Below are 20,228 nucleotides of genomic sequence, written 5' to 3' on the forward strand. Positions count from 1 at the left end.
TAGTGTTTCATTATCAGCTTTTTAATTTATCTTTGTAAAATCTCCAGGAGGGTGAGAGTGATGTGTCAGCTTAGCTTATAAAATATCACCTTGGATGATGTGCAATAGCTAACAATTGCCATAGAACTCCTTTCTCAGTATAATTTTAGAGATAGCTTGATAACATCAATTGAGAAATTGGTTATGGTAGGAGACTGATTATTGTAAGTCGACTATTACAAAAGAAGGATTAATGGAATCTGCAGAGAATCATAGACAACTGAAACCAGTAATTAAAAGCTTGCTCAAATCAATTTCCTAGTTTGTATGTACTTATGATAATAAAAATAATTTTCAAACAGCATTCATTTTGAACCCACTTTGTATGCCTTCCTCCTCACAGTGGTGAAAAGCAGCTGTCCTTAATAAAGGATAAGGCTCTGGAGAGAGAATCAAGGGAAGTTCCCCAGAGCCCCAGACCCAAGTCAGGCTGTGCTGGGGAAGGGAGATGCTTACCATTCGGTAAATGTTTCCCAGGTTTCACTCCCTGTGATAGGCACTTTCTACACAATTCTCATGAGACTGTCATATACATTTCATTTTCCCTAAACTCAGAAACTTGCAGAGAGAGTGAGAAGCACCATAAATGTCCTTTGAGTTAAATCGATTGCTTTGAATAAGAGATCCAAATTTCTTCCCAAGTGGAGAAATTGAAACGGGTTGTGGGAGTTACACTGCCCATTAAAAGCACCCATAAAACTACTCAGTAAGGACACTCCCCTGACCCCGGGCCAGTGAGGTCTTCTCACAATAAACAGTCCCTGCTGAGGATTGACTCACAATAAACTGCCGTGCGGGAGAGTCAGCCGTTGTGACAGACGGCCAAGAGGTGCTCCAGAGCAACCTGCCAGAGACTGTGCAATAAGTGTGTGGAAATGATCTCAGAGACAGAAGACGGTAGAGAAACCCTAATGAACGAGGGAACAATATGAAAAAAGAACAAACAGGTTCTAAAAAGTTGGAACTAGCCTATTACATAAAGATGAGGAGAGAACTAGTGCTTTGGAAGAGAGATCTGAGGAAATGACCAGAATGTTGTACAGAGAGATACAAAGAAGGAAAATATAAACAAGTTGTGAAAAGCTTGGAGGAGAGACTGAGAAGGTCCAGCAGTATCTGATCAAATTCTAGGAGAGGCTGGAGCAAATGGGAATGAGGCCATATGTAAAGAGATACGGGCGAGAACTTTCCTAAATCAAAGAAAAACACTATTCCTCGGGTGGAGGAGGCACATTGAGTTCAGAGTAGTGATGATAAACAAAAGCAAATCCACAGACTCTCCTTTGTGAACTGTAGCACGTTAAAGATAAAAAGAAAAGTTTTAAAAGCAAACTGGGACAACAAATCTGTACTCGTAACAGGAAAAAGCATGGGTTCAGGTTTTGACTGTATCGTTTGCTGGCTGTGTCGTCTTAAGTAGGTCGCCTAACCACTTTGAGCCTCAGAGCACATCTGTCATTGGCTGGGGGGAGTAGGGGTAGATAGTAACAAGAACAATGCCTACCACACAAGGCTTTGTGAGGCTTGAAATCTTTTTGGAGAATAAATATAAAAGTGCTTTAAGTCATTATACAAGTGATAGTTAAAATAGAACGGCATAGTGTGTTTCCTTTAAACGTATTTGACTCTACTCTTACATTATAAGCTCTTGAAGGGCACAATTTTCTTTTCTCTTTTTTCATTTCCCAGGCACAAAGCTTTGTCCATAGTAGACATCCAAAAAAAAAAAAAAAAAGCCATTAGATGCTTTTCCATGAGAAGCCCAAATTTTCCCTGGGATCATGTGATAAAACTTCGTTCCCAGGAGTGCCCCACACTTCACTGCCACAAGCTTGGTAGCCTTGTTCCTCTGTCAGTCAGGGGAGATTAATCTTTCAAAGATAAGCCTTCAGGGTTTGTGGCTGCCTTTTTTCTTTTCCTCTTTCCCAGTGAAGTGAATTGTTTTAAAGTGCAAAGATTATTTTGGTGTATCTGAGGGAACCCTGGAGTAACAGCTGTGTCCCCAGCAGGTAATTATATACAGATACTTGGTGTCATTTTATTCAGCGGGCACTAGTTCAAAATATGAATCACTCAGGTGCTCTATCTGGCCCCCTGGAAGGCTGGCTTTTCCTATAATCTAGTACCTGAGGTCATTGTCCTTGCTGATTGGCTCTCATTTTCTACTTCTAGTTTAAGACTAAACTATTTATCTTATTCCACTCGTTGGAGAAGGAGAGTCCTTTGGAGTCCCTTTTATCTTAAAGCTCTGACTCTTCTCCTGTGGTTCTTGGAAGCCCATCCTGATGGAGCCCCAGAGAATTCCCTGAGATGGCTTTGCCTCTGCCCTAGTCCTTACCCTGCCCAATAGCCATAAACAGACCTTGTTCTCCCAAGTGTCTCATCCGTTCACGTAGCTTGTCCTTTCACAGCTCTCGCATTTTACCATTCTCTCCCTGAATGCATATTTCCCATATTCCCTTTGGCTTTAAAAGCCATCGCTTTTTCATAGTTTTGCCTCCCAGAATCACCACCCCAGTGTTTCCAGGCTCCTCTGCCAAGTTTCCAGAGCACCCTCCCTTATTGTTATTTTTTAGATACATGAAGAAACAATAGCATATCAACAGTTCAGCTACACAGTTCCTCTTGCCTCAGCCAGATAGATGATATTCTCAAATTAATTTGAAAAGATTTTTGCTTTTTATACTCTATGATTTATTCACGTGAATGATAAACTTTTATAGCTTCTGGGTAATTAAAAGTAACTCTAGGACAACTCCTTCATTTTTTGAGTAAGGAGCCAAAGTTCCAAAAGGTTAAAATGATTCTCCCCGAGACGCACAATTATACGGTGAAATGTTCTCTTGACTGTGTCACATTGTCTAACCTGTGAACAGAGGAAGCTAAGTTTTAACAAATAAACAACTTCCCAAGGGTTATTAAAAGCCTGTCAGACAGCTAGTTTTCAGTAAAACCACACTATCAGAATAATATTAACAGAAGCACAGTGGCTTTCTCTTAAGTGAGCGTAAAATTCCTTTAATGATTAAATATTCCCTATTTTTTGAAGATAAACTTTAAACTGGAATAAGTTCAGATGTACAGAGGAGTTGTAAAGGCAGTATAGAGAGTTCCCTTTCACCCACTTTCCCCTAATGTTAGCATCTTACGTAACCATGGTAATTTGTCAAAACTAGGACATTACCATTTGTACATAACTATTGACTAAATTCCAGACTTTCTTTGGATTTCACCAGTTTTTCCATTAATGTCCTTTTCCCGTTCTCAATACCTCCAGGATCCCATGTGGCGTTTAGTCGTCATGTCTCCTGAGTTTTCTCTGGTCTATGACACTTTCTCGTTCTTTCATTGTTTTTCATGACCTTGATACTTTTGAAGAGTGCTGGCCAGATATTTTGTAGAATGTCCCTCGGTTTGGGTCTGCCTGATGTTTTTCTCACGGTTAAACTGGGGCTGAGTTTTTGAGAAGAATACCACTGAGGTTAACTGCCCTTCTGCTTGCGTCATACCCACAGGATTTATCTTTTTTTTTTTTTGAGGAGGATTAGCCCTGAGCTAATATCTGCTGCCAGTCCTCCTCTTTCTGCTGAGGAAGACTGGCCCTGAGCTAACATCCGTGCACATCTTCCTCCACTTTATATGTGGGACACCTGCCACAGCATGGCTTGCCAAGCAGTGCCATGTCTGCACCCGGGATCCGAACCGGCTAATCCCAGGCTGCTGAAGCGGAACATGCGAACTTAACCACTATGCCACCGGGCTGGCCACTGATTGATCTATTTCTTGATGTACAATTTAACCCTCCTCCCTAACACAAAATTATAGCAGTTATTTTTGTTGACTTTATATTCTTTTGGTTTTTCTTTTTTTCTTTCCCAGTTCCTTTATGCACCTCTCCCTCCATTCTCTAGAAAACTCTTCTCTACTTTGGATTTTTCCAAAAGTCTATGCCTATTGATACATGTGCATTTTTTTTTTAGGGAGAGAACCTGATATAAATCAAAGCAAGAGAAGTTTGTGTGTCCTTTTATTACCATCAGGGTGATAAAAACATAGAAGTTATGGAGAACCCAGGAAGCCACTCCCCAAGGGGGCTGAGGCAAGAGAAGACAGCCCCTTGTCTTGGTTGATTAGATACTCCCCAGGGTTGGGCCATTTGGTCTTGAAAATTCCAACTCCCAGATTCTGTGGTCACTTGACTTGTGACTATTTCACAATCCACCTTGCCTGCCAGGTGGCCTCTTCTGGCAAGCAAAAAGTCCTTCTGAAGCAATAAGTCTGAATGCTTCAGGAATTGGGATAAAATAGAGAATTTCCCTGCATGCCATGCAACAATAAATAAAGCAAGTAGTGAAAATCAGGGGCTTGGGGGGCAGATCGACAAGATCACTTCTTTAACTCAATTCCTTTTCTTCAGATATTTCAGGGGAGTCCTTTTGAAGGCTGAGACTCTCACCTTCTGCCTCTACTCATGGAGCTTGCATGCTCAAGTGCAAAAGTGAAAAAGTCATCTTGGGGCTGGCCTGGTGGCATAGTGGTTAAGTTCAGGCCCTCCACTTTGGTGGCCTGGGGTTCATGGGTTTGGATCCTGGGTGCAGACCTGCATATTGCTCATCAAGCCCTGCTGTGGCAGCGTCCCATATACGAAATAGGGGAAGATGGGCAAAGATGTTAGCTCATTGACAATCTTCCTCAAGCAAAAAAGGAAGATTGGCAACCGAGGTTAGCTCAGGGCCAGTCTTCCTCACCAAAAAGAAAAAAGTCATCCTGCTAGTTTGTAGCTTTGACTTTTTATGTAGTTGAACATGTCAATCTTGTCTAATAGTGATTCTCCAGTATGAGCCAATTATAAATACTTCCTCTACCAGCTTAACAATTGCTTTATTGAATTTCTTCAGATTTGGTGTTACTGTAATTTTTTTTTTGGTGGTGCTGACTAAAATAACGAACATTTATTGAGCATTTAATACATGCTACACTGTGCTTGAGCCTTCCTGTGCCTTATTATTTAGTCATCTTAATAACTCTATACAGTCGAAACTGTTACTATCCCAAATTTGCAGTTGATAGAGTTAAGTATAAAGAAGTTATGCAACCATCTTAAGGTCCCTGAGCTCATTAGTGGTAGAATTGGGACTCAGCCCAAGTTTGTCTGACTCCAGTGCTGTTTGTTTTTAACCATTATAGCATACTGCCTCTTGAATTCTGCCCTCCTATAAGCTTTATCTGTTGGTCCTGCAAGGCTGCATAGATTAAATCTAATCCCTCTTACACATAATAGCCGGCAAGTATTTGTTTAGAATGATCCTATTTCTGTAGATCTTTTCTTCTACAGTCTTAATTTTTAAAAATTCCTTCACCTGTTACTAGCTACAAATTCTTTAGTGGTTTCTCTAGTCTTCCTACTGCCTTGTTTGTTTTCTAGTTTGTCTCCTGTTTGTCAGTGTAATTCTTAGTGGCGTAGAAAGAACTGAACATAGTACATTTGGGTGCAGTCTGATGAGAATCTGGCTCTTTTTCGGGTGCCACACTTGTAGCCCGAGATTTCTGGGCGGGGAATCCCTAAGTCACCTCCAACTGCTAGTCAACCCAAACTCCTGATGCTTTTTCATTGGCATCTCTGAGTCTTCATTTCCTTCCTCCTGGGCTGCGTGATTGGCACTTTGGAACCAAGTGGAGAATGTGTTACAGTTCATCTTAGTAGCAATGGCTACTGCCAAAGTCTCTCTCTCTTTTCTGGTTTTTTTTTTGAATCGTAACTCTCATCTAAATTATTTATTTAAATTCCCAGCCTCATGACATCTTGAAATTTGTTAAGTTGATAAAAGGTATATGCATGATCCTCTCATTTCATGTGTTACTTCAATGTTACTGATTATATCTGAGGAGAAATAGATTAGAATGGTGTCAGTCAGACTACCTACAAATCACACCTTGGAAGACTTGGATGGAGGTAATCAGTTTGGGAGGTGATCCCTGGAAGCACGGATTCCGAAGTGGGGGAGAGTGAGCCTAAAGGAAGAATAGGCAATAAAGTGTTCATTAATGTCCACCACTATGGCAACTGGAACTCAGTCCTGCTGTGGCCCTCTAAGAAACCGTGAGGAACACGCCTCAGAAATCTCCTACCCAAAGACAGAGAGGCTGGGGCCAACTTCCATCCTCTGTGAGTTGTGGGTTGCCCCTGAGGGTCTTATCACCCCCTTCCACAGCACACTTCTGGGTTGTTGCTGCTTGCAGGTGAGCAAGTTCTCCAGGTGTCAGGAAAGCCCTCATGAAGAGAAGAAGAGAGATTGCAATTGGAGGCTGCCGCATGCTGAAAACTGTCCACTGCAGTTGTCAGTGAACTTGGGCCTGAAGACACATGTCCACATGACTTGTGCGTGCTTAGAATTTGCACCTCTTTCTTTGAAAGACCTGCAATTAGATTCTAAACCGTATGATGGAAAGACTGTGTTAGCCTGTGCTCTGTTGAATTACCAAGATCATGAACAGTGTTTTGTGTATTGTTGAGGCTGAATTAATTTTTGTTGAATTAATGAATAAAGTTCTAGAAACAAATCGTAACTCTTAAAGGCAATATAATTTCAGTTCGGTCATCAGATGCTTTTTTTGGGGTCCTCATACTACCTTATCATGTCACATAGTTACTAGCTGATTGCTTCTTTTATGCCAAAGCAATGTGTAGACTTGTTATTTTATTATAGTCTTAAATTCTATATGTCTAAATTTAAGTCCATTGCTGTCAAATGTGCATTGTAACATGTAAATCTGTAGTGTAACTAGCAGCAGAAGAAAACTTCTACGTATATTAAGTGAAGTTTTCTTAGGTTGTAGGATTTTGTAGTTTGCTGCTACTCAAATAAAAAAATTGCAATGGATTTCCAAGCCAACAATTACAAAATTCATTCTAAAACATGTTGAAAATTCTCCAGTTGACTGTTATTGCTGTGTATCATGATCCTGTGTATTTGTGGTAAGTCATCATATTAAGAACCTTCTTCAACTAATCCCCTATTACTAAACTCTTAAGGGACAGTGGAAATTGGGTAAGTTTACTCTTCTCAGTGAGGTTTCAGAGAAGGACCAAAGGATGAAATGAAAATAGGTTGCTTTGCCTCGTTGCTTCTCCCGTTGAAGCTGGTCAGGATTGTAAAAATGCTTGCACTTTAAGACACTTTAGTCTCTATTGGAGGCAAGTTGCGGTAGTTCTGGATGGTCAAGTAGGACAATTTTAGTTCTCATGGATTGCTGATTGTGAGTGGCAGCACTCACACAATTAATTGTGTGTCTAAAATGTATATGATGTATAAGGTTTGATTTGTGGCTTTAAATTGTGAATTTTAATTCTCTTCCTTATGAGTAAGGAGTGACGTGCAGAAAATTAACACCTGATGCCCGTGGTTTAGTAGAGTGAGAACAACTCTCTGACTCCCTCACTTACTAATCATGTGTCCTTGGGCCAATTTTCCAGAGCCGCCAGCTGATGTGTAAAAGTCTCCCTTCCAATGGTGTCTAGGAAGTTAATTGTATGTTTAAATTGCTTGTAAGTACTGAATAAATACCTTTTGTCTGTATTTCAACTTAATAGTCAAGACTCCTCTTTCCAAGAATAGAAAGTCCTATATATTGAAATTCTTAACTTTGAGTGCTTATGATGGCCTTTATCCATGTTGCCTTATTTTATTCTTAATAGACCCATTTTACAAATGTGGAAACCACACTTTAGAGAAGTAACATGCTCAAGGTCACACAGCTAGTAGGTTTGCAGGTTTGTTTGAAGCTGGTGTTTTTCTGCACTATATGGTCTTGGGTACATCCAGTAGAGATTTATTGAGTATCCACTGAGAGCAATGCAGTGTGTGAAATAGCTACTCAGGTTTAAACGAGTTAGAAATGAATGCTGCTCTCAAGGAATTTATAATCTAATGAGGGAGATAAGATGTGTATGTAAATAGTAATAGCACAAGGGAGAAAGTATTAGGCTAAATAAAAAGGTGGTGCAGGTATTGTGGGAGGATGGAGATTCTGATTTCCTGTTTGGAGAGATGAGGAATGCTTCTTAATTAAGAGAGCATTTGACCTGTAGTTTGAAGGATTTGTACCCGTGGGGAAGGGATGTCTAGGTTTTTCAGGCCTACTATGCGCCTTTTCATGAAAGCAGCTCCGAGGGGAATAATTGGTGTGCAAAATTAAGTTGTATTTCCTCTTTAAACAGTAACAGAATGTTTGGTATTCTTTTGAGTATAATACTGAGATGAAAGTGCCAAGGCTTTACCCCAGTAAATTTGGTCCTGTGTAGTAAGTAGGCAAGTACATCAATGACAACCAAATGTGACCAGGACTATGCTAACACCACTGCTGCTAATCATGACCATTTATTTAGTCCTTACTGTATGTCAGGTAATGTTCGAAATGCTTTATATTCTGTTAATCCATTTAATCCTTACACAACCCTAAGAAGTATGTATTATTATTAAGATATTATTATTATTTACATGTATTAGATAAGATGCTATAACAGAAATAAGACAACAGCAACAACAACAGAAACCAATGGCTTATATAAGATAGAAATTTATTTCTCTTTCATTTAATAGTTTCTAGGTGTGTGATCAAATACTATCTTAAAATTTTAACCTCCTCAACCTGGCTTCCAAAGTTGCTCCAATAGTCACCATTTCCCAGTCAGCAGAAAGGGGCTAAGAAGAAAGAAGGGTAAGAAGATTCTTCTTTTAGGAGGACATCTGGAATTGCATATATTGCTCCTACTCATATCTCATAGTAACATAGTCTGTTGGGTTGAGAGATGGTCCTCCAAAAGATAAGTCTACATCCTAATAGCCAGATGCTGACTGTTATCTTATTAGGAAAGAGTCTTTGCAAATGTAATTAAGTTAAAGATCTTGAATTACCCAGGTGGGTCCCAAATCCAATGACAAGAGTCTTTATTAGAGACAGAAGAGAGGAAGACACACACACAGAGGAGAGGCCATGTGAAGACAGAGACAGAGGATGGAGTTGTAGGGGAGGAAGAATATTTCCACTACCCACTCTAGGTCCTTCTGGCTGGGCTACGAATTAAATTGACATGAGACAGAATAACAGGAGAAAATCAAACAAAGCTTTATAACATGTATACATGGGAGAGACTCAGGAAAACTGAGCAACTCACCAAAATGGCAGAGGCTCTCATCTTAAATACCATCTTCAGCTAAAGACAAAGGAGGATATTGGGAGTAGTGGTTTAGGACTCAAGGGAGTAGAAGGCAATTTACATAGAGATGGAAATGTGTATGGGCTAACTACAGACAATGTGACCTGAGAGACACGTTTTACATTACATTACAGTTATCTTACGGCATTAGCTCCTTCCTTGAACAGGCCCTTCTATTTTAAATTCTTTTAGGCAGTTAGGGAGAAGGTCAAAGTTTCTTTCAGAGTTTTTTGTTCTTAAAAATAATGAAGCCAAAGAGACACATTTTGGGGTGACCAATTCTGATCCCCCACAGAGTCATGTTGCCACAAGCCAAGGAATACCTGGAGCCATCAGAAGCTGGAAGAGGCAAGAGAGGCGTCTCTCCTAGAGCCTTCAGAGGGAACGTGGCCCTGAAGACTCCTTGATTTTGGACCTCTGGCCTCCAGAACTATGAGAAAATAAATTTCTGTTGTTCTAAGCCCCAAATTTGTGGTAATCTGTTACAGCAGCCACAAAAAACTAATGCACATGGCTACATCTTGCTTCAAGGAGGCTGAAGAATGTGTTAGTGGGCTGGCCACAGCCATGTGCATACCTAAAACTCAAGAGTTCTGTTACTCAAAAGAAGAAGAGGATGGACATTGGGAGGAAGGGGTAACAGTCTCTGTCACATCCCACTTTATAGATGAGGAAATTGAGGTACAGAGAAGTTAAGTAACTTGCCTCAAGGTCATATAACTAGAAAGAAGCAAAACTTTGATTGAAATCCGGATCGCTAACCACTAACTATACTGCCTTTAAGCCCAAGGGGCTACAGAAGCACAGAGAAGAGGATTGTAATTGGCTTGGGAATTCAGAGGAAAAATGGAGGTAATCTGGAGCTATGGAAGAATGGGCACTTGTCAACCAAGTGGAGAGGAGGAAATTGAGGAGAAAGAGCCATTTCTGGCTGAGGCACAGAGGCGTGGAGTAACATGACCCATTTGTGGTTGTGGCTTTTAAGAATGTTTAAAGCTTAGGAGAATTGGAAGAGTGGTGCAGATGAGCTTGGAGGAGGGTCCTGGTGCCTAATGGCCTTGTGTGCCACACTGACACATTTGATTTTTCTGATAAAGATAGTGGAGAACTATCAAAGGATTATAAGCTGGGCTGTGACATAAGCAGAATTGGAATTTTGAAAGACTATTGTCTTACATGAAGAGGTTGACGATGTAGGATGGGATGTCAACTAAGAGACTGTTAAAATAGTTCAGCAAATTTGATAATGGACTAAGACAGTAGCTATGGATGGAGAGAAGGGGATGTATTTAACCATATTAGGACTTGAAGATTAATTGTATGTGGGAGTAGGGTGAGAGGCGGGGGTGAGGGAGAGAATGTGTTCTGGAATTCTCCCAGGTTTCAGATTTGGCCATTGTGATAGACATTAGTAACATTTACTGAGATATAGAATATAACATAAACTACTTGATAGGGGAGAGTAATTGTGTCAGTTCTCTGTTACTGTGTGAGAAACACCTCCAAACTGAGTGGCTTTCTCAGCATCCCTCTATTTAACTCATGAATGTATGGGTTCGCTGGCTGATTCTTTTGTTTTGAGCTAGCTTGGCTGATCTTTGCTGAACTTGCTCATGTATCTGTGGTCACTTGGCAGCTGGATGGTCTAGGATGGCTTCATTCATGTGTCTGCTAGTGGATAGGTTGTTGATGGGGGCGGCTGGGCCGTGTATCTCTCATTATGTGGCAGTCTGGCTCAGAGTCTTCACATAGGGGGATAGTGTCGTGAGAACAGCAAGAAAGGACAAACCTTAATGCTCAAGCACTATTCAAACCTCTCCTTCTGTCACATTTGCTAATGTTATATGGCTAAGTTCAGATGCAAAGAGTGGAGAAATTGACTCTACCTTTTGATGGGAGGAGCTACAAAGTTACTTGCAAAGGGACATGCATACAGGGATGGGAAGAATTTATGGCTGTTTTGCAGTTTACCACGGTAATGAACTTGGTTCTGGCATCGTTTCTGCCAGAGTAGTAGATCTAGAAGATTGCTGGATATGTTTATGTGGAGGCTCAGGAAAGAAATCTAGATGGAAAATACAGATTTGAAATTTACTAGCCTGTGGATAGAATTTAAAGCTGTGTGAGTAAGGAGAAAAGAGTACCCTAAATGGAATCCCTGGGAATACCAACATTTAAGGTGCCCAAAGAAAACATAACAATATCAAGAGCCACAATAAAGTTTGTTGTTGTTAGTGCCGTGGAGTTGATTCTGACTCCTAGTGACCCTGTGCACAACAGAGTGGAACCCTGCCTGGTCCTTTTCCACCATCTTCTCACCTTATGGCACTTTATCAGACAATGCTCTGCTGCTATTCATAGGGTTTTCATGGTCAGTTTTTTTGGAAGTGGGTGGCCAGGTCCTTCTTCCTAGTCTGTCTTAGTCTGGAAGGTCTGCTGAAACCTGTCCACCATGGGTGACCCTGCTGGCATTTGAAATATTGGTGGTATAGCTTTCAGCATCACAGCAACGTGAAGCTGCCACAGTATGACAACTGACAGACCGCAATGAAGTACCACTACAAAAATGGCTAAAATAAAAAAAATACTGACAATGCCAAGTGTTGACAAGGATGTAGATCAACTAGGACTCTTATACATTGCTGATGGTGTACAAAATGCTACAGCTAGTTTGGAAAAGAGTTTGGCAGTTTCTTATAAAGTTAGACATTCACATACCATATGACTCCAAAATCTTACTCTTCAGGATTTGCCAAAATCAATGAAAACGTAAGTACACACAAAGATCTGTGCATGAATGTTTATAGCCAAAACTGGAAACAATCAAAATCTCTTTCACCTGGTGGATGGATAAACAATACGTGCAATGGTGTAGCCGCATAATGGAATACCACTCAACAATAAAAAGGAATGAACTACTGATACACCCAGTAACACAGATGAATCTCAGATGCGTTATGTGTTATGCTAAGTGAAAGAAGCTAGTCTCAAAAGGCTGTATGACTCCATTTATGTGCCGTTCTGGAAAGGGCTGACGCAGGAGAGGTGAATCTAGCCAACTCAAGCTAGTATAGCCCTGAGAGGGAAAAATAGCCCTGAGGCTGTTAGAGCCAGTTGATCCAGAAATACTCTCTTGACTTCATTGGAAAAAAATGAAGTCTCCCTACTCTACACTTCTGTGACTTTTTTTACCTCCAATGGTGGCTATATGGGAAGATGGACAAAGACCTTATTTATTCAGGACTCTTTGTCTCTCTGGGTCTTCATAGGAAGGTCCTTGGTGAGGTCTTCAGATGTTTACATGGTCCAGTGTTAATTTTTGGGAAAAGAATGATCCTTATGATAGTACAACAAAGTACATTTTAATTGTTTTATAGGATACTTGCTATTCTAAATGATATGGAGGGTTAGACTATTTGTGCCTATTCCATATTCATTATTAACTTTGTATTTGCTGGGAAAGTAATCCTAATTATATTATTCCAGTGGAATTTCCTATGGGAAGTGCATTCTTTTTACAATATAGTTTTTCCAGGAGTATGTTGTGGTGAGAAGCATGGACTATTTGTAGAGCTGAAACTATGGCTCATTCAAAAACTCTTAGGGGCCGGCCCTGTAGCCGAGTGGTTAAGTTTGTGCGCTCTGCCTTCAGTGGCCCAGGGTTTCGCCGGTTCTGATCCTGGGCGCGGACATGGCACCACTCATCAGGCCACATTGAGGTGGTGTCCCACGTGCTACAACTAGAAGGACCCACAACTAAAAAAAAAAAATATATACAACTATGTACTGGAGGGATTGGGGGAGAAAAAGCAGGGAAAAAAAAAACTCTTAAAAGAATTAAATAGCTATTTTAAAATAAACTATTTCCCTTATCTTCTCTTATTTTGTCATGCGTTAGGCATATTAAAAGGCATATTAAGAAGTCAGATCACTTCGGTTTTCATAAGCTCTATAGCATAACTAAAGTATCCCCAGTGTGGGGGAGAGTGTCATACATATAGTATTTGTTAATTTAAGTGGAAGTGTGTGTGAATTAAGATTGTACTTCTATGGTTTATGGTTGGTGGGACTTACTTGTTTTCCTCTTCTGAGTATTAAATAAATTAATAAAAATTATATTTTGTTTATGAAAGTCTCTGTGTATCTCCATAAAGCTGACGAATCATTAACTTATTCGGGCTTCCACTAAGATAAAAGATTGATTTGTACATTGTGTATTCAAGTCCGAGTCAACTGCCTTTTCTTCCTGGGTGTTGATTTAGCGAGTGAGCAGTTTAAAGATCTTCTCTGATCAGGTGTGCTTGTTTACATTTTGTGGTTTTCAGGGTAAACAGAGCAATTTCAGAATAAAGCCAACATTGCTGGCGGGTGGCAGTGTTTGCTTTACAAATGCTCGGCAGTAGTTTGGAAACTTTGTCTTTTAGAGAATAAGATAGGTAGAAACCTCATAATAGCCTTCACATGTGGAGGTTCAGCCTCAGTTGGTGAGGCACTGCTGGCTCACCCTTGTTCTTCTTGAGCCTTACTTGCCCTTTTTTAGCTGGGAACACCGACAAAGAGAGGTTGATGCCCTGAAATTAAAGTCATGGGTCCCCAGGGACTCACTGAGTCTTGGTACTTCTCGAACATTTTGGTCTATGGCTGTGATTGGTGTGTGTGTGTGTGTGTGTGTGTGTGTGTGTGTGAATCTTTCACTGGATGGCTTAGAGGTGGGTAAACTTAAATTTCCAGAGGCTCTCAAGGGTCATGAAGAACTGAAAGATGATAAGCTCCTTTAGAGAGTATCGTATCTTGGAAGCATAGGTATAGGTAGGCTAAAAATGGTTTTTAAGCTAGCGTTATTCTAAACACGAAGCTTCAGCTCTGTTTGGAAATAGAGCTGCAGAATTTGTCCCTCTGGTTCTATTTAGTTGTATGTGTGGAGCACAAATGCAGCTTTAATTGTTGTAAAAAGCTTCACAGTTAGGCAACTTGTATTTGATTATATCTGCATAATTAAAACCTCGATGTGGATAAGTACTGGAAGGAAAGGAGTTAAAGTTAATGGTATGGTTAGGTTGGGAGTTAGGTTCTGTAATGTTATCATATAAATGAAAAAAAATCCAATACCGGAAATGTTACGTTAGAACAACAGTGTGACTGTCCGGTGGGCATATGTAAAAGCAAAGCAAAAAGCAACTGATTGAGGGTAATTCATGTTTTGATTTAATAACAATGGAAGTCCTTTAATTCCTGTTTCTTTTTCACCTTGTTTTCTTTGTGTTTATTTGACCAGTGTTGTTAGTAAAGTTCAAGGCAGGTATCACCACTAATTGGCTTACATATTCATAAGCCAGGAGAACAAGCTAGTTCTTTCACTGTTACACAAGAGATAGGTAGCACTCTTCTAGAGGCTACTTTGGATATTTTGCCTGTTCCTTCCTTGCCCTCCTAAATGCAGTTTATTAAACAGCCTGGAATTCAAGGTTTCATTTCTTAAATCGTCTAGAACATAAACAACCCAGAAACATTGACTTAGTTGAATAAAACCTTTGGGACTTGGAAACTGATTGCTTTTTGCAGAGAAAACAAAAGCAACAAGGAGCATTTATTGCATGTGCCCTGTGAGCCATATTGTCATGGAGCATCACAACCACGCCAGCTGAAGACAGTCCCCCTGTGGTGGCCCTGGGCTATAAGAGGTGGTCAATGCAAAATGTGAAGTAGGTAACACAAGAAGTCATAGGACAAAGACCTGCATATAGTTCTCTATCTTGGAGTGTCCTCAAGATCCTTTTGGGAGGCTCTGCAAAATCAAATTGTTTTGGTAAGGACACTGAGACATTATTTGCCTTTTCCATTTTGATTCTTTCTTGAGTGTACAGTGGAGTTTTCTAGAGGCTACATGAAGGGTGATGGTGTCACCTCTCTGTTGGATAATTAAAAATGTGCTTGTGTTTTATTGTGTTGTGAATTTCTCAGTTTTAGTTTGTCATACAGTAAATATAGATAGAAACAGCCAACAAAACAAAATCTCTTTGGGGTCTTCAATAATTTTTAAGATATTAAGAGGTCCTGAGACCAAAAAGTTTGACAACTGCTTGCTAGAGGAACAATCAAGTATCAAGAGTTAGGAATGAGCTTGACTGAATGATGGGAAAAGGCATATTGTCTTGTCCATTGTGTTAGGAGCAATGAACAGACAAGGAATAGGCAAGAACTGTGGTCAGGGACAGTAATTAGAAATCAGAAAGAAGATGCACCAAGGAGGCAGGACAAAATGAGGGGACAGGAGAAATAGCTATTTTCTGTGAGCTTTTTGAGAATCAGTTTTGTATCCCTACCATGGTGCCAACACCAGGATAGACCTTTGGTGAATATTTGTGAATGACTGAATTGATAAGTAGAACCAAATAAAAATCTGAGAAACATATGAGATGCAATGTTTATCACAATATTACTTACAGTGGAGGAAACTTAAATATGCAAAAAGAGGAAAAAGATTTATACATTATGATGTATCCTAAGTGGGAATTTAATATTTATTGTCAAGTAATATTTAATGACATTAAAAAATATGAAGTGGAAAAAAGCTTTATGTGAAACTTTATATATATGGTATATATCCTGTATACAGTTGTGTACTGCATAACAATGTTTTGGTCAATGATGAATTGCAGATACAACGGTGATCCCATAAGATTAGTACCATATAGTCTATGTGTGGTAGGGTATACTCTCTTTTTGTGTAAGTACACTCTATGCTGTTTGCACAGTGACGAAATCACCTAAGAGTGCATTTCTCAGAAGTATTCCTGTCGTTAAGCGATGCATGACTGTGTAGAATACATTTCCAGTTATCTAAAGTATATATGCATGTATAAGTGTATATTTTGGTAAATGTGTCTGTCTGCCTGTCTCTCTCAGGATATACACTAAAACAGTAAACATGGTTAACCTAGGGGCATGAAAAAAGATGGGACTCTTTTTTTCTTTATATTCTTTAGATTTTCTGATTTTTTTTCAGTGATCATATATTAGGCTTATATTCAGAAAAAACCCAGGCTTTTTACACATACAGACATACACACACACACACTTTTTTTTAAGCCACTAGAAAAAAATTTGAGTCGTTTCGTATTGAGATAGCTCTCTATCCCAGGCTCAGACTTTTTAAATTTCTTTGCTGCCTGTGTGAGGCTGGAGGTAGCGGAGTGGCGTGGGAATTCCAGGTGGGGGCTGGCACTGCAGCCTAGCATTGCCCTTACCAGAGGGAAGACACAAGTCAAGAAGTTGATGAGGAGATCTTTAACAAACTCTAGGCGCAGGAGGCCTGGCTGCTACAGATGTATCACGGAAAAGAGAAGAAAGCTTGTAGCAGCGAGAACAAGAAAGTAAAGAAGGAATGACTGGTGGATCTGCAAGTTGGCCTGCACTTTGCCATTTGGAAGGGTTAAAACTAAGACCTATAATAGGAGGAAAAATAATAATTAAAAATATAAATTATATGTTATATACACTCATACGTACACATACATATTACTGGCTTAAGGTTTTAGTGGTTTGAATTTTCTAGTACTATACAATATAGATTGTCCTTTACTACTTCACTTTTATCCTTTTTTTCTTCTCTCTCTCTCTCTCTTTTGTTTGTGGGGAAGATTGGCCCTGAGCTAGCATTTCTAGACAATCTTCTTCTATTTGCTTGGGGAGGAGTGGCCCTGAGCTAACATGTGTGCCAGTCTTCTTCCACTTTGTATGTGGGATGCTGCCACAACATGGCTTGATGAGCGGTGTATAGGTCTGCTCCCAGGATCCGAACCTGTGAATCCTGGGCTGCCGAAGTGGAACACATGAACTTAACCACTAGACACTGGGCTGGCCTCTTTCTTCTCTCTTTAGAGTAGTAGGAAATCTTTGGGCATTTAAAAGTGAAAGGACCATACACAAAAATTAACTAAAAAAGGACCACAGATTTAAATGTAAGAGTTAAAACTATAAAACTATTACAGGCAAACATTGGAGTAAATCTTTGTGACCTTGCGTTATGCAATGATTTCTTACATATCACACCTGAAAGCACAAGTGACAAAAGAAAAAATAGGTAAACTGAACTTCATCAAAATTGTTGTCCTTTTGGCACTGGCTTGGTGGTATAGTGGTTTGGTTTGTGTGCTCTGTTTTGGTGGCCTGGGGTTTATAGGTTTGGATCTCAGGCATGGACCTGCACACTGCTTGTCAAGCCATGCTGTGGCAGCATCCCACATAAAAAACAGAGGAAGATTGGCACAGATGTTAACTCAAGGACCGTCTTCCTCAAGCAAAAAGAAGAAGATTGGCAACAGATGTTAGCTCAGGGCCAGTCTTCCTCTCACACACACAAAAATATTGTACTTTGTGCTTCAAAGGACAACATCAAGGAAAATATAACCTACACTCAGAAAAAATATTTGCAAATTGCATATCTGATAAGGGACTTGTATCTAGAATATATAAAGAGGTCTTACAACTCAATAATAAAAAGACAACTCAATATAAAAATGGGCAAGGGATCTGAATAGATATTTCTCCAAAAAAAGGTATAAAAATGGTCAATAAGCACATGATAAGATGCTAAATACCATATGTCATCAGGGCAATGCAAAGAAAGTCACAACGACTATCACTTCACATTCACTAGCATGGCTATAATCAAAAAGACACATAATAACAAGCATTGGGGAGGATATGGCGATACTGGAAACCTCATACATTGCTGGTGGGAATGTAAAATGATGTGTGACTTTGGAAAACAATCCAGAAGTTCCTCAAAAAGCTAAAATAGAGTTACCATTTGACGCAGCAAATCCATCCCTGTGTATATATACCCAAGAGAGATGAAAGTGTATGTTCACACAAAAACTTTACACAAATAGTCACAGCAGCATTATTTATAATAACCCAAAGTGGAAACAACCCAAATACTCATCAACTGATGAACAGATAAACACAACATGATATATCCCTAAGTGGGACATTGTGTAGCCGTAAAAAGTAATGAAGTGCTGATCCATCCTACAACATGGATAAACCTTGAAAATACTATGCTAAGTGAAAGAAGCCAGTCACGAAAGACTATGTGTTGTATGATTCCATTTATATGAAATGTTCAAAAAGGCAAATACATAGAGACACAAAGTAGATTTGTGATTGCCTAGGGATGGGGGAGGAGGACATGAGAGTGTGGTGAGTGCAAGATTTCTTTTTGAGGTGATAAAAATGTTCTAGTTTATGGAGATGTTTGCAAAACTCTATGAATATACTAAAAACCAGTGAATTGTAGACTTTCAAGGGATAAACTTGATGGTATATAAATTATATGTTAATAAAGCTGTTAAAAAAAGCAAAAGGTGGGCCGGCCCCAGTAGCCTAGTGGTTAAGTTCAGTGCACTACACTTTGGTGGCCTGGGTTTGGTTCCCAGCCATGGACCTACACTGCTCTGTTAGTAGCCATGCTGCGCTGGTGGCCCATGTACTGAAAAATAGAGGAAGATTGGTACAGATGTTAGCTCAGTGTGAATCTTCCTCAGCAAAAAAAGAACAAAAAGCAAAAAGTATGTGGCCAATGTGATATAATGTTAACACTCAGGGCCAGCTCCGTGGTGTAGTGGTTAAATTAGGAACACTCTGCTTTGATGGGCTGGGTTCGCAGGTTTGGGTCCTGGGTGCAGACCTACACCACTCGTCAGCCATGCTGTGGTAGCAACCCACATATAAAGTGGAGGAAGATTGGCACAGATGTTAGCTCAGGGCTAGTCCTCCTCAGAAAAAAAAAAAAAGTTAAAGCAACTTGGTGTACCATTATGTCTGTCCAATCAGCCAAAATATGAAAAATTAAAAGCTTTAAGAGAGGCTGTGTACCACTCCCCTTCCCTCCCCCCCCAAAAAAACCCTAAAAACAGAGAAGGTGGAAATAGGCATCTTACACTGAAGGAGAAACTATAAATTGGCACAGACTTTCTGGAGAGCTATCAGATGAACCAAACGTATTTTATAAGACTTTGGCTGAGGGAGGAAAATATAAGATAATCAGCAAGCAAAGAATTCTGATCTTGAATGTTAGGTAATAAAGTTCCATCTCTACCTACTCATGAGCATACAAGTTCAATTATGAACCAGCTCATAAAATGTATAAATAACATAGGTTGTTGAGTCAGTATAGGATGGGCAAAATTCAAGGCAAACGAAAGCATCTTTACTTGTTTTGATGTATGTCCCGTAGAAAATACTGGCTATTTTGTTGGGTTTTCACACAAAATTCCAGGCTATTGCTTAAGTTGCACTTACATCAAGAAGTGTTCCAGGTGGTGTCAGTTAGCGTTTCCTTACTGTCCTCTGTGACGACAGATCTAGATGAAGGGCTTGATAATCTTATCAGTCAAAGCCTTTGTTCTATTGGGTCTTTGGGTAGCCCCAAAGCAGACAAAGAATTTGCAAAGAGACTTTTTTTTAGCTATGTTCTTCGTAAGAGCTAAAAAAGGAAAATAATAAAAATATTCAATTTAGGAATGGGTAAGTAAATGGTGAAATATCAATGCCAGTTAGAAAGAAATGCACTTTTCCATACACGTTCATGGATATACATTCCCCCATTAAGGTAAAAGCCTTATAAAGGGAGAAAGTATAACTGTCTTGTTCATTTCTTCAATCCCAGAAAAATATCATAGTGCTTGGCACATAGTAGGTACTTACTAAATGTCTAACAAATGAGTCTGGAAAATGTTACTTTTTGTTATGCTTTTCTGTATATTTGAAGTAGTTAATAATTAAGAAAAACTAAAAACAAAACAAAATATGCCTACCTTTATTGTTACCATGTAGCATTTTGCTTATTAATAAGGATTCAAAGAGGATATGTTCTTTTATGTTTTGAAATATTTTCCTTTAAAATTGTCAGTATGATGAAAAAAATAAGAGCAACACATGCTGTTCATTGTCCTAGAATGTTAGGAGC

The 20,228-nt window shown here is 39.6% G+C and overlaps 1 protein-coding gene across 2 annotated transcripts in view; it reads left to right on the forward strand.

Moving 5' to 3' along the window:
• The window catches only part of ITPR2 (inositol 1,4,5-trisphosphate receptor type 2), a 467,499-nt gene that overhangs the window by 35,904 nt on the left and 411,367 nt on the right, over window positions 1–20,228 (forward strand). The window lies entirely within an intron of this gene.

This window comes from Equus quagga, chromosome 1, assembly GCF_021613505.1.
Source record: "Equus quagga isolate Etosha38 chromosome 1, UCLA_HA_Equagga_1.0, whole genome shotgun sequence".
Taxonomy (NCBI): Eukaryota; Metazoa; Chordata; class Mammalia; order Perissodactyla; family Equidae; genus Equus; species Equus quagga.